The sequence below is a fragment of the Paramisgurnus dabryanus genome, chromosome 12 (assembly GCF_030506205.2).
Source record: "Paramisgurnus dabryanus chromosome 12, PD_genome_1.1, whole genome shotgun sequence".
In the NCBI taxonomy this organism is placed as follows: Eukaryota; Metazoa; Chordata; class Actinopteri; order Cypriniformes; family Cobitidae; genus Paramisgurnus; species Paramisgurnus dabryanus.
This window is the reverse complement of record NC_133348.1, coordinates 16,970,081-16,984,938: the sequence shown is the minus strand read 5'-3', so window position 1 is coordinate 16,984,938 and position 14,858 is coordinate 16,970,081. Positions and strand designations below refer to the sequence as shown.

General features: G+C 38.4%; 1 protein-coding gene across 1 annotated transcript in view; it reads right to left on the bottom strand.

The window, feature by feature from the left end:
• The window catches only part of sipa1l1 (signal-induced proliferation-associated 1 like 1), a 111,648-nt gene extending 101,798 nt beyond the window's left edge, over positions 1-9,850 (bottom strand). Inside the window, 1 exon segment of the mRNA XM_065255847.2 lies at positions 9,606-9,850. The gene's annotated coding sequence lies outside the window, so the exon portion shown is untranslated.
• Positions 9,851-14,858: the final 5,008 nt, after the last annotated feature.

The following is a 14,858-nucleotide window of genomic DNA, read 5'->3' as shown; positions in this document are numbered from 1 at the left end:
ATCATAAATTGTTACACAAAAAAATATTAATACACGAGATAAGGGGAATCATAGTGGTGAACATTGTGGTGATAGTTTTTATTTATTGTGTGGCTGCGTTAAAAAATTATCATGCAAATAACGATTAAAATATTTTCATAAGTTAATAATAATAAGTTTGTTGTGTGGCTGTATTACGTTTATTTTATGTAAATAATAATTAAAATGTTTCACAAGAAACCTTAATGTATGTGAACTTGATTTGTAAGAGTACTTTGGGGTTGGACCTTGCTTGCGTTTCTTGGGTCCGATTTCAAAGCCCCCAAACACTCCCGTTACACGACATGCCCGATTTATGCTGGCAAGCTTGGGATTCCCCCGTCTCCTGACATCATTGTAGCGCTTGGCGCAACAATATGCCAGCTGATGAGACTGTGGCTATTTCCTCTCACGCCTGTTTACCCAACGTTGATTTGGGCAGGTTTCTCCTATCCCCATACAAAATAACTTCTCTGTCTTTGACTGCTCTTACAAGAACGTGGGTCTCCTCGGCTGTGAACCGCTCCTGGCGTGCGCCTGGTAAATCTGTCATAATAATAGCAACCTGCCATGGAACTTGCGCCCTTGCGTTTAAAGGGAATGTTGGATAGCGTTCTGATTGGTTTATTTGACGTTACGCCCAAACCACACCTATGAATAATGAACCTACTTCAGACCAACCCCTTATTGATTTGCGCCCGGCGCAAGAGTTATTTCTCCCGCCGGGAAAATAGCAACAGCGCCCAAGATCCGCCCACAAACTCACTTGCGCGTTGCGCTTCGCACTTGCGTTTCAGATTGTTAAAATAGGGCCCAGTGTGTTTTTATTGATATCCTAACACATTTAGGGGGTGAGAGTTAAACATTTAAAAAAAAGCAATTTGACCCATTATAAAGACCACCCTAACCCAAAACGTCAGTCAGAGGGAGAGCGAGAACCGAGGACACTAAGGGGCTGTTTACACTTGGTATTAAGATGTGTTTTCATCGATCGGATCGCAAGTGGACGAGAGAAACACATCACGTTTACACCTGGTATTTAAATCCGTCTCTTTTGTCCACTTTCGACCATTTCTGTCCTGAATACTGTGAGGGGGTGGTCTATGAGACGGTGGGCGAGTCTCTCTGCTGTCATTCAAACCCGAGCGGAAGTAATTATGAGTTTATATGGACGCAAACTAATATTATGTCGAAGTCCACTGCTTGTTTAGCAAGTAAACATGCCGCACAGAGTTTTGTATGTGTGTATGTAAGAGCTTTCACTGAATTTTCAGCGCAATTGATGAAATAGTATCGCACAACTTTCACACGCTTTCAAAACGAAACTACGGAAATCAGCCGCTTTAGTTTTATCAATGAAAGGCTAAAAATAGCGCTGTTCGTCATATGTTCACGCCAGAAGTCAAAAAAAGACGTAAAACTTGTGTTTAATACCTCAAATTAGATAAATGGGCGGAAAGAAGGCGGTCGCGTGTGGCTGTTCGAACACATTCAACCACATGTGCGTTCCGCAACTCCAAAGCGATCAGATCGAAAGTGGTTTCGACTACCTCTGGATGTGGTTGAAAGTGGTCGAAAGTGGACGAGCTCAAAACGTTTTGAACACCGTTTACACCTGGCATTAACGTCGTCCACTTGTCATCCGATTGACGAAAATGCATGTTAATGCCAAGTGTAAACAGCCTCTAAGACACAGGCATCACTTCACGCGACAGCTTTGTTTTATATCAAAACTCAACTATGGCACGAAAGAACAAGTGTGTTTTGTAAGGAGTAAGGAGAAGAAAGCCAGCATTATAGAAACAATGGATAAAGTTATGGAAACAATATAGACATATTAAATAAACAACACGTACATGTAGTGAATCATAAGTTATCCAGTCAGAGTTGTTTAAAGTGTTAACTTGTGACTCGCTCCTCCCGCAGTTCGTAACTCCTCCATCCAAATTTTTTCGTACATTATCAGAAACGTTCACTGTATGTTGGTAGATATAGTATAATAATGCAAGTATTTATAAGTGAAAATGTTGATTTTGGCAGAGGTTTAAAACTGCTTAGGTTTTTATTTTTCTAAAGAAGCCTGTTGTGACCAAATAAATAATTTTATTTTCTTTGATTTTGACAGTAGCCTTTTTTCCGTAAACATTAGGGGTGTCACGATTCTCCAAATCCTTGATTCGATTACATTTTCGATTCTGATGTCACATTTCGATTCTCAGTTTTTAAATGAATAAAAAAAACAAATTATATGCCTTTATTATTATTATTATTATAGTTTCACAGTTGCATGCTTTTCCTCGCATGGGGGTTTGTGGGCTTTACTTTATGCGAGAGAGCTTGTAGAGAGAGGATTCCTTCTTGCACGCATTCCTTCTTGGACGCAGATGGAGTTCATGCACGCGTCTTGGACTCCTATCATTGAAAATAAAACCGGTGCGTCATAAGCAGCTGCGCTTCTCTCTTTTCATAACAAATGACAAATTTAAGTAATAGAGAAATTTACTGGTCAATTGAAAATATTTATTGGCCGACAAAAAAATCCAAATATTGGCCTCTTAAATATATAAGTCTATCACTACTATGTACACAACTTGTCAAAAGTAGATGTTTGCATTTACGTCAAATAAAGAGAATAACAATCAAACATTTTTTAACATCTCACTGTTCCTGTCGCCTAAGCATAAAATAATGTAAAAACACTTTAATGAGCTAGAATAAAATCAAACCGAACCATAAACCGTGGTTTTAAAACCGAGGTACATAATGAATGGTCTAAATGTATTGTTGTGTCCCTAGTTACCACTGAACAGGAATGAAGAAGTTCAATAATATGAAAAAGATAAAGACAGAAACTAAAAAGAAGTTGGTCTGAAGTCATCAATAATGATGTCAATGGTGAACAGGGTGACTCAATATTTTGTAAACACACTATCAGACTAAATCTGAGCTGCACAGACACAAATGTAATACAAAAGAAGACCTGCCCGGGACCATTACACATCCTAAGATTTCAATAGAGGAAGAGTGGACCAATAAGCCAACTGCAAATCAGTGTTAACAGAAAACCACATTAGGACTAAAGGGGGAGAAAAAAAAAATAAAAGACACAGCTTTCAAAATATGATTAGGTTTTAAATAGATAAAAAGAATGAAGAAATGTTGGGGGAATGTGATAATGACAACTTACATGACAAATCATATAAGCCTACACTTTTATAGGAAGGTGAATCACTATTGTATTAACAAATACATCATGACAGCACATCCACACCATTCTGACTAATCGTCAACACAACAAAACAGAAAAAAGGGATTTACCAGTAAGCTTTGGGTTTGCTTTTGAAAGAACAACAAAAATACTTCAAATCCCCTATACTGCCAGTCTCAAATAAACGATATGAACCAAAAATACACCAAGTATCTTCTGCAAGTGTCAAAAATCCTCAGCCCTGATTTCTCACCTCCAATTTTCAACCGTCTTCATGACTAATGGCTGCATAAATCTGAGGCTGCGGATTGCATTAAGATGGAGCCCAAAGTGGTTGAGGAGACAAGACTGTAATTATTGAGTCCAAGTGTAAGATGGGCACATTCAGTACTAATTTCAGCATTTGGGAGCCATGTTAACACCCATCCCCACAAGAGGCTTGAAATTTCTGTCCTCCCGCACCAAACACAACCAACGCCGTTAGGCAGATGGCGAGACAGTTGGTGGGAATATTAGCGATAATGCCGATACATTCTGAACCTTCAACTGTTTCTTTGCCATTCATCAGATCGGCACCAACATCTGCTCTATCCATGAAGATAGGAGATGAAATGAAGTGGCAAAACAATATGCTGGAAATCAGCACCACAAGCGGCTGGTTTAAAAAATTACTTAGCAATCTTTTTTAAAGTATATCATTTGAGTTTATGGAACAACTTCAATGAAGCAACATGACGAATCGAGCGAAAGGGGTAATTTCCTTTCATTGTTTATGACAATGGTTTTGTCAGGGTCACCTGTGGTCACTTCTGTGGTAATGTCCTAAATAGCACTCTTAGCCCTTGTGGTCCTCATCAGAGTCTACACTTTGGCATATAGACTGTTGGGTGCGTGTTCACCAAGACAGAGAATAGAGGATGTGCAGAGGCACAGTGGGTGGCAATGAGAACCCCTCGGAAATCAAAAATGACAAATGGGACACCCTACGGCATGGCTATTTCAATCAGCTTCTGCAAGACACCCTCCTGCAGAGTTTAAAGAAACACACTTGAATCGAGGTTTCAGGATTACTAAAAATATGCTTAAGAGCAGGATTGGAACCAAACTCTGCAGGACACTTTAAGAACTGATTTGAATAGCCCTACCATACAGATCTGTTGACTAATGCAACATTCAGACATACAGCCAAGTCTTCATGTCTTTTATTAACAGCCACAGACTAACATGGACCACTGATTGCTTTGTGCAACACAACATAGGGATTTACCTCTTGCAATCCTGATCACGCTTTTGAATCAGATGACAAAAGTTACTGACTTCACCATAACAGATAAGTTCTGTTTAGTTCTACATTGTGCAGAGTGTTGTGTGCATTTGAGTGTTGCTTATGTGGTGCTCAAGCATTTTAGAGAGAAGTGTGTGACATCATTTGAGCCCCAGTCAGTGTCTGAATGTTTACTATCTACAATAAAATCTGACCTAACTTTTGTATTTGCATCCTTCACTACGCGTGACACATTTCCAGATTGTAAATGAATGTGCTTGTCAATCCTAAACATTTACAGTGTAATAAAGCAAATCCCTCACTAAATAGTAGATTTGTTTTTATGTTTGTATAATTATTCATTTCTTTTACCATTTTCAAATCTGACTCTGATGGTGAGTTATTGCAATTGTAAATAGCCAAGTTCTGCTCTTTTAGAGGCCATCATGGTTTTGTTGAATTAATCTCAATAATTTGCATATTAAACTGAATATTAAATGTGTTGACTTATGCATTTCATATGGGGGGAGACACCATTGTGTAAATTGTGTAAATAGGGAGGTCTGAAAACCCCTGGATTAGGGCACACTCACATTGTTCAAACCAAACTGCACTGCACCAGAGCACGTTTGACCCCCCCAAAACCTGGTTCGTTTGAATAGTGTGATTGCTCTGTACTGTGCCCAGGCGTGGTTTGGTTAATCGCTTGCAGAGGTGGGCTTGGTTCAATTGGGCTCAGGTACAGAAAATCTCCATTTGATGATTGCAAATTACGCCAGAGCGCGGTTCAAAAGGCGAGATGTCAATTGTGACCAGTCACCTTCATCTGCCTTCGTAAAAACTTTCACAGCAGAGTTACGTGAAAGTCTGAGCAGCACAAGCAATAGATCAACTTAGGAATATGATGGTATGTGAGAGGGCTGTGCCTTAATTCGCCCCCAAACGACTCAGAATAAAAAACACAGACTTAACATTACGATGGGCTCCAGCATCTGGGGAAGTGGGACAATCGCACTCAGGCACGATCTGGTCATGTATAATATGAGTGCACCCTTATAAGGGCTTATTGTAGTTGTGCGTAGGTCCTACTGCGTAGCAGCCTATGAAGTGTAGGCTACGCGTCTGTTTTCATATATTCTTCTGCAACATCGATGTGCAAACACACATGCAGACCATTGGTAGGAAGTATCCACAAGTGCAACCCACTGTAGCATGTTGTGTATGATTTGAGAAGACCAGCAGTAATACTAGGGATGCACCGATAGGAATTTTTTGGGCCAATACGGATTTAAACAGATAACTTCTGGCCGATACAGATGCTGATATTAAACACTTGTATACAATACTATACAGTTGGTCTATTAGCTAGTTTATTTCTGCATCAAATTATTTTTACTGAACATGGATTTTATCTAATTAATATTCAACTGACCAACATAATAAGAGAGGCACAAATTAAGCTAAAACAAATATAATAAGACAACATGACAACCTTCAAAGGTGGTTTTTGCTATTCAGCATTTATTTTATTAACAACATTAACTCAACTTTTTTTTACATATAATGGATTTCTTTATGCAGTTAATTAATAAACAATCGGTATCGGCCTTTCTCGTGCTATTGCCGATATGCCGATGGTTTCAAATTCATCAAAAATCGGCCGATAAATATCGGCGGCCGATACATCAGTGCATCACTAAGTAACACAGATTTAAAAAGCGACTTTTGTTGCAGTTTGAGTTCATTCTAAACTTGGCCCATCTTTGTTCTTACCTTCGCAAGCGAAAATACATATGAAGGAATGCGCCGCAGATTTTTAAGTGTGCTACCAAAGTGATGCAAAACTAGCAAGTTGGCAGCATAGAGGTAGAGACACATGCAAGAGGAGATGGATCATGCTACATGGCCACAACTAACAAACAAAGAGCGCTTTAGAAATATGGCATAACTTTGCCTATGTGACGAAAAAGCAGAACTAACACACTCTAATCCACCAGTCTGTAAGTGACACATCAAATCTCCCTAAAATCTTTCACTTGCTCATCCTGACTTGTACAAATAAAGATTTACAGATCAAATATGGTAAAATGAAAGCACAAGAGTGAGTGACATAAAAACAATGATGTGGAGGTGGTATAAAATAGTAATAGAATTGGTAACACTTTACAATAAGGTTGCATTAGTAAACATTGTTAACAAGCTTCATTTTATAAATATAAGTGAATGCATTAGCTAACATGAACTAAGATAAATAAATGTTGTAGAAGTATTGATCATTGTTAGTTCATGTAGCTAATGTTAACAAAAACAATCTTATTGTAAAGCATTACCACAGAATTTGCTTATGAAAAAGGTATTAGTGATATTTATTTTGATATACGAGTAATAGTAATATGAATGTTAGAATTACATGTAGGTCTATAAATAAAACTATATATTTTAACATTCATTAAAAATATAATGAAAGATTGATAACTTTTTAAATAAATCAATAAAAAAGATAATTAACTAAGGTTAATAAATGCTGTAAAAGTTGGTCATTCACTAATGATGCATGACAGCTAATGTTTTACATGTAATTTCATTATTTCTCCTTTTGTCACCCACAGAAAGGCAAATAAAATCTCAGTGACAAGAAAATATCTGTCTGTAAGTAACTCCAATAAAGCAAAAAGACTTTGTTTACATATTCATGTTTTTAAAGCAACACATTTTTATGCAGTTTGTATCAATAAATTTTTTCTATTCATTTATTATTTGAGGCTGTTTATTTGTAACCTATGGTACCTTTTTTAGTACCGATACTGGGATATTAAGGTCTGGTACCGTACCGCGGTCAGAATTTTGGTTTCAAGCCATCCCTAGCAAAGATTGGACCCATTGTTAAAATTTGGGCAAGGTGCGTGTCAGGCTACGCACAGCCTACGCATAACCTACGCCGTAGCTATGGCATCGAACCTACGCACGACTACAAATTTCACTTTAGATCCATCTTCCAAGATGGAAGGAAGTGCTGTGCTGGCCTATTAAATTATATTACTGCTGGATTTCATCTCGGGCCTCTGTATTGATTGCACTAAAACTGTCCAACCCAGGTGAATTAGTAGGTGTGCAACAATAACAAATACCTTCAGATATATATGTGGAACTCTTCTCTGCACAAAACTGTGTTGAAGAATCAGATGCTACGTAACAACAACGTCTGATGCAGACCTGTTACAGAATTAGATTTAGAGCTTGTGTCTTGGCAACGCTTAGGAAATATATTTACATTTATTTATTTAGCAAATGCTTTTATCCAAATCGACTTACAAATGACACAGCATTAATTATATAACTTAACAACAGACGGGATTTTATGAAACAAACCAAACTTCCATAGCAACAGCATATAGAAGAGAAACAAGAGACTGAAAAACACAAACTCACACATGATTTGTTAAGCTTCAGGCGACATTAAAAACTCGTTTCGCCCAACCTTAAAACTTAGCAATATCTATAGAGTCTGGAGTCGTTCTACACGTGAAAAGCTCTTGATAATCCCTCTGCTGCCAATCATTCAACCAGGCTTTTTTCCCCTTCGCACATTTCCTTTGCTACATGTTTCACAACATGTGCGAGTCCACCTACACACTCCCTTTCAATAGGCTGCTACTTAATATTGGAAATGCGACACTGCCTGCAGATAGCTGCATCCTTGGCATTCTTAGATAGTGGCTGAGGGAAGTAAACACTAAATGTATAAGTTACACACACACACAAACACACACACAAGTTAAGAAAAGTTACATCTCGATACCTAATTCAAGACATTGTTGTGTAAACAGATGCTGATTATGAGTCAAAAGATGGGAAGCAACATATAGAATACACATGTTGCTCCACAGGTGGATACGTACGCAATACCATAGTACAAGTCAAATCAATAATAGGGGTCAACCGTATACGTCAAGACAAAACAAAAAAGGCGATGATCCCGTTTAAGGACACCGCAACATCAACATCTCAAGGACATGATGATACTATAGCAAAGTTCTACCATGGTTATTTTGATGACCTTGTGTCTGTTTGTATCCATCTTTCCATGCATTTCAAGTTAAAAAGGGAAAGCCAGAAAGCACTTCAATAAGGAGGACCAATCTCTTCAAATCCACCCCCACACAAACTGCATTTAGAGCCTGGCCAATACACAGTGAACACACACCACCCACACAACGAAGAAAAGACATGCAAATGACAAATCAGTGAAGCCCTTAAAGGGAGAAGGCTGAGTGAGGGGCCATCAGTCAACCTACAACGCAGACCTCAAAATTTAGACGTGACAAAACGTTATGCTTAAAAAATGCAAAGTTATCCAAAGCCCACGTATACTTGAGATGGTCAGATTCACCATTAACGCAGCAAATTCCAAACACACGAGCGCCTTTGGTGTCCAAAAAACATGCTGTTTTTGGTGGGCAGCTCAACTAGTTTTGAGACACAGCCTTTGTTCTTCTAGAAATATTTTAAAAGCAATACACGGGTTCTTTTTAAAACAACTAACTTAAACATTACAAAGTGTCTCGGTATCTTTATCAGTCAAACTTTATCGAGCAAATAATGGCTTAATCTAAAACATGCGAGAACTACTACGACGTGTGATCCGTGTAATCTATATTATTTCCGCACATGTATTGTGCATATCTCAGTTGTAAATGTGCATATAAATCTTCATGTAACAATGTAGCAAAGCAACCTTTACACATCAAGAGTTACGACCAAACTCTCACAACAACCTTCCCATATTCACCTTGCGCTTTCTTCATCACATTAAAACAGATCACAGCAAAGAAGGTAACGTACTCAATTGTACATGTTGTTTGCTGTTATTTATCAAATACAGGCACACTGACTATAACTTTCTGGTTATATGCCGTTTTAATCCTGATATTTGATCATCAGGTGAGTCGCGAACGTTCGTTAACCGTCCCAAATCGTTCACTGGATCGCCGATCGAGCCACCAGCAATAACAAAGAAACGATTTCCCCTAAAAATCACATCTGTCGAGCATTCTGCAAACCGTTAAGCACGATTGGGACACGGGCAGTTAAATCAAAGACATGTTATGAACTCACCTTCTTCCCTTTCCACCTCCTCTCGGTGCTCGTGCAGTCTCTTCTCCAGCAAAATCTTGCAATAAAAGTCCGACACGAGCGTCTCCCCGCTCGGTAATTTCTCGCCTGTCTACGTTTGACTCGGCGTGGCCCTCATTCCCGCTGTTTTTCCGCGTATCGTGATTGATTTTCCAGCTTATGTCTCTATCTACTCCAGCAGCGGTACCGTTGGCCCCAGCGTCTCCTTCCTAATTATTCAACTTCGAAGTTCATACAAAAGTTGCAGCTCCGCCTCGCGCTGCAGCTGCTGATGAGGTCACTGCAAGCCGCTGCTTCGCTGATAGGGCAATCTCGCGAGAGCGGAGAGAAGCGGAGAGCGTGATTTGCTAGCTGAAAGCTCATTTGTTTCTGTGGGAATGGGACCCCTATGGACTGGGTTGCCTTAGCAACAGCACCATTTATGTCCCCCGCGCGCGGTTATCACGCGACTGGTTTTCAATTGTCTTTGACAATAATAGGGTCTACGTGTTCAATTTGTGCATTATTCCTCCTAAATCTATGATGTCAGATTCTGCCAAGATCAATGATTAAAATTTTAATAACAAACTTTGATTACATAAAATGATCATTCATCCAAAAATAAAAATTCTGACAACATTTATTCAACCTCATATCATTCAAAATCTGTATATGACTGGAGCTCAAAAGCAGAAATTTTGAGAAATGTGTCAGTGGTTTGTGTCCATCTTCTTTTGTGTTCTGCCGAAGAGTCATATCGATTTGGTAAGATATCCCTTTAACTACAACAGTTTTTGCCTGAATGAGACATAGGGGTGCACCGATAAATGCCGATATACACTAATTATACGTGGCCGATAACTTTTCTGAACCACACAGCCGATATTATTCACAGCTATTTCATGTAGGCCTACTACAGCTTTTAATCAGTAAGTCCTTATCGATCTGAAATCACTGTTAGTTTGAGTCGTTTAAAACATGAATTTGGAAAAGCAACACTCGTCAAACATATATTCTTTATTATCATGAAAATACCTGAAAACGTTTGAAGAACATCAAAATACAGCGCATATTGAGTCTCTGCACGACAGCGCCCCCTGGCTTTTGGATGTAGCGGCATTTCACCGTAATTCATTGAGAAGCATAGCAAGCATCATCGGCCGATATATCAGTGCACCCCTAATTTATTTGTTTATATCTTTTCTACCAAAATATTTGTATTATTTCTATCTATTTCTAGTGAACATTTTGTGAGGAAAACTCATTTATAAACATCATCCACAAAATAACTACAACGTTTTTTAATTAAAAGTTTTTTTGTGCTCATTTGTATCATTTGTAATGAGTACCAGTGCTTCTCATGTTTATATTTTTATTATGTAAAAAATATTGAATATATTATATAGTAGTATAATTTCCTGTATTTAACTATTTATTTGATGATTTGTGGTAAAGTATTACCCAAACATTTATTGACAAGCTTTGTAAGATTCATTGTATCGTGTTGGTTTCTCCAGGCTCCCCTATGACCTCTCATTCAATATAAATTATTGAGAAATGCCTTTGTCTTATAGACTACAATCAATACTTGACGGTCCCTACATGATGACCACACTCATGCATGTGTAACCTCACACAGGAATGTGTCGTCCGGGATGCTGGAGGAACAGGAAGAATGGTCTCATTCATTTAGCTCTATTCAAGCGATGCAAATACACTAATGCAGAATGACATGAAGAAAGGTGACAAGTCATCACAGGACACAGGGTCTTTGTGTGGCCCAATAAGAAGTATGTGCGATGCCTCCAAAATGACTGATGCACTGGTTAGTCCAAGTGATTACCATAATTCAGTGCAGAAATAAGTCTGTGTTGTTTATTATTCAGTTACTTTGATAGAATCAGAAAAGTAATTACCAACTACCCACTGAGAGAGATTAGTGACAATGACTTGCTTAATTGCTCTATGACTAGGAACTATATTCCCTGTGTTTGTTTCAAGACTTTATCATCAGTTTCCCTAGAGCAGCATTAATAAATTCAAATACAAGACAGTAATTATGTTTTTATGAAGAAATGAATGATCATGCACCTTTTAATAGGTGCACGGCACGAATATTAAAGTGTATAACCAGATGTAAGAGATCAAAAAGCATAATCCATGGATGCTTCCCAAATTGCTTCCCAATAAACCCAATTATATTATACCTAAATAGTACATGACCTTTATAAAGGGTACTGCCCCAGTGACAGTTTGGGACCATTTCTTGACAGTGTATGATAATTCTGTGTTATGCAATTATTAATAATATTAGTTTTAAATCTTACATGATTTAACTTTTTTAATGGTATCGCTTCACTTTGCACCACCATTTTTTAAGAGTGCAATCAGCCCAAGAACGTTTAGAATGTAGATTACAACATCAACAACAGCAAACTATTTATATGCATCGCTCCTCATGAATACAAGATCAAACAGCTTTCTCTCAACCTTTCTAAACATCTTCAAGCAGGTACAAAGGAGAGATAAGAAGGCTGAATGCTATGAAGTTCTCTCAGGATGCTTAGCATTCCACATTCGGCACCTCAAGAACTCGGAGAGCCAGCGTGACTCACTTTGGTGTGAAAGCAGTGTGGTTAGGTAGGAGGATGACAACACAGTGCTTAGCAGTAGTGCCCTAAAGCTGGACCCCCCAACTGAACGCCCCCGCTGCATGCGCACGCACCCCAAAAATAATACTAAAGCTTGTTTCTCTCTTGCTTGTCCATCCAAAGGAAACGTTCATTCATTTCTCGCCATGCTTGGCGAGTTTTTGCTGTGTGCACAATTCAGTGCACAATTGAGGACCAATTGCACGGAAGTATTTGGCTATGGTTTGACAGGATTATCTAGGGAATGGGAAGCGATAGAGAGAGAGGTGGAGAGAGAGGCTTCAAGCTAAGTTTTATCTCTTTTTTAATGCCCTGCTCAGGCATTAACATCTGCTTGAGCCCATATCTTGGAATGCTAAGAATGGACAAAGACACACAAATAAATGTGATTGTTTCATGTTGTATACATCAAAAGTAAGAGTAATGACAAGAGCAGGATTGAAGATAAATTCTGCTTCAGATTGTGCACGTCACATTTTTTCGCTCTTATGTAATCTGTTTCTATTGGCTGTTGTTGCATGATATCAGGCATTGGGTGATTTTGCCAAGCTTTTATTTTAATGTTTTTATCATTGGTACACTATCACTGGGGCCGTACCCAATCGAAAAGTACACATTTGTACTTAAAGGGTGCATATACCTCAAAGATACTGGTACCTAAAAGGTACATATAGATCATTTTAAAGGTGCCACAGGATATGAGTCGGCAAGACAGGGGAGGGGCCGTGACAAAGGGTACTGTCCCAGTGACAACTGTGTAGCAACTAGGGATGGCATAAGATGATACTGGATAGGAGTATGAGAGGTCACAGACTGGAGTACAAGAATTTTCATTAGAGACTCTGTATGGAGCTCATTCAATTGACCCACAGGCCTTTCCAGGTCTCTCAGACATCAAATAAGCAGCACACAATGTAGAAGTGGTGATCTGGGGCTGGTTGCATAAATATAGCCGACTTTGTCTTAAGAATTAGTCAGACCAACTAGCAAAAAATTAGGGCTAATCAGTCTTATGTTTTGGATTGAAATGAGATCAGTCTACATTTTAATGTTACTGACTTAAAAGTTATGATCAGTTTTGAAAAAATAAAATGAAGACGGGCTTGTTAGACAAGTCTAAACAGTTCACTCTAAAAATGTCTGGGTTATTTTTAACCCATGTTAGGTAAATATTGGACAGAACACACCGCTGGTATAATTTTGCCCCAATGCTGCGTTTATTTAACCCAACTGCTGGGTTATTGTAAACCATGCATTTTTTTAACCCAGAATGTGTTCAGTCCAAATAATGTTAAAAATAACCCAGCCATTTTTAGAGTGTTTATGCAACCGGCCACTGGAGATCACCCAGTGACATCTTTATTACTGTCAGTTTTGATTGACAGCGATGTCTTGCTGTTTGAGGAAGTGCGGGGGAACATGAAATGGTGGATTTTACATGCACTTAACCTATGAATAAATGTATATTAATCAGATGATACCAGAGTACACTTATATTTGTTGCAGATGATTTCTAATTAAAGCAGCATTTAGGGAAGTGCATAAATTCACTTCAGTAGCATGCACAGCCTGAGGGTTGGTGATCATTTCCATGTTCATTTTCAAAATAAATTTAAGAATAACTTTACCTCACATTAAGTCTTTAATAGAATGAGTTATTCTTCCTATAACACAAGTGTAATTTGCAGTGCATAAAATAATACATTATAACAGTATGTGTATTTTAACCAAACACATGATATGTGTGCTACTACATTATATTACCTTTATTCTTTTCACTTTTTTTATTCAAAACGACTTCTAAATACAAGAGCAAGTGACATGTCCACTAACTCAATGCTCTTTTAGCAACACTGTCAGAAAAAGGCCCAAAATGTTTTGTACACCAAGGCGGGGTGCACGATTTTTGTGAAACGCTTTGGAAAAGGGAGTCGGGCCGAGTACCAAAACACACTTGTAGCCAATCAGCGATAAGGCCGTGTCAACTAATCGCCATCGTTGCCTGGGTTGTGTATGTGTGGGGCGGGTCTATCAAAAAAGTCCAGTTTCTATTGGGGTAGGGGTGTGTTTGTGATTTCAAACGTCTGTTGGCTTTCAGAGATCGTGCACCCCGCCTTTAACTGGTACAAAATTGATCCTTAGGGTATAATATTGTACCCCAAAATGTACAACAGTTCAATGTGCTGTATACCCCAAGGTACAAAAATGAACGAGAAAAAGAATGTCCAGGGTGCTCAAGGAGTTCAAAAAACAAATATTTGAAGGTGCTCTTTGGGATAGGGAATTCCAAATAAATATATCAAAAAGATGAATCCAAGGCACTCTTCTTCAATGAAAAATTTAAAAAGCCTTTATTAAACTGGCTACTTCATATTAGAAAGTTAAAAATACATGGGGTATGGAAAACAATTGCGTAGCGGCACAAAACAGCCTTCTTCAGGGACATACCCTGAAGAAGGCTGTTTTGTGCCGCTACGCGTGGGTTGTTTTCCATACCCCATGTATTTTTAACTTTCTAATATGAAGTAGCCAGTTTAATAAAGGCTTTTTAAATTTTTCATTGAAGAAGAGTGCCTTAGATTCATCTTTTTGGTACAAAAATGAA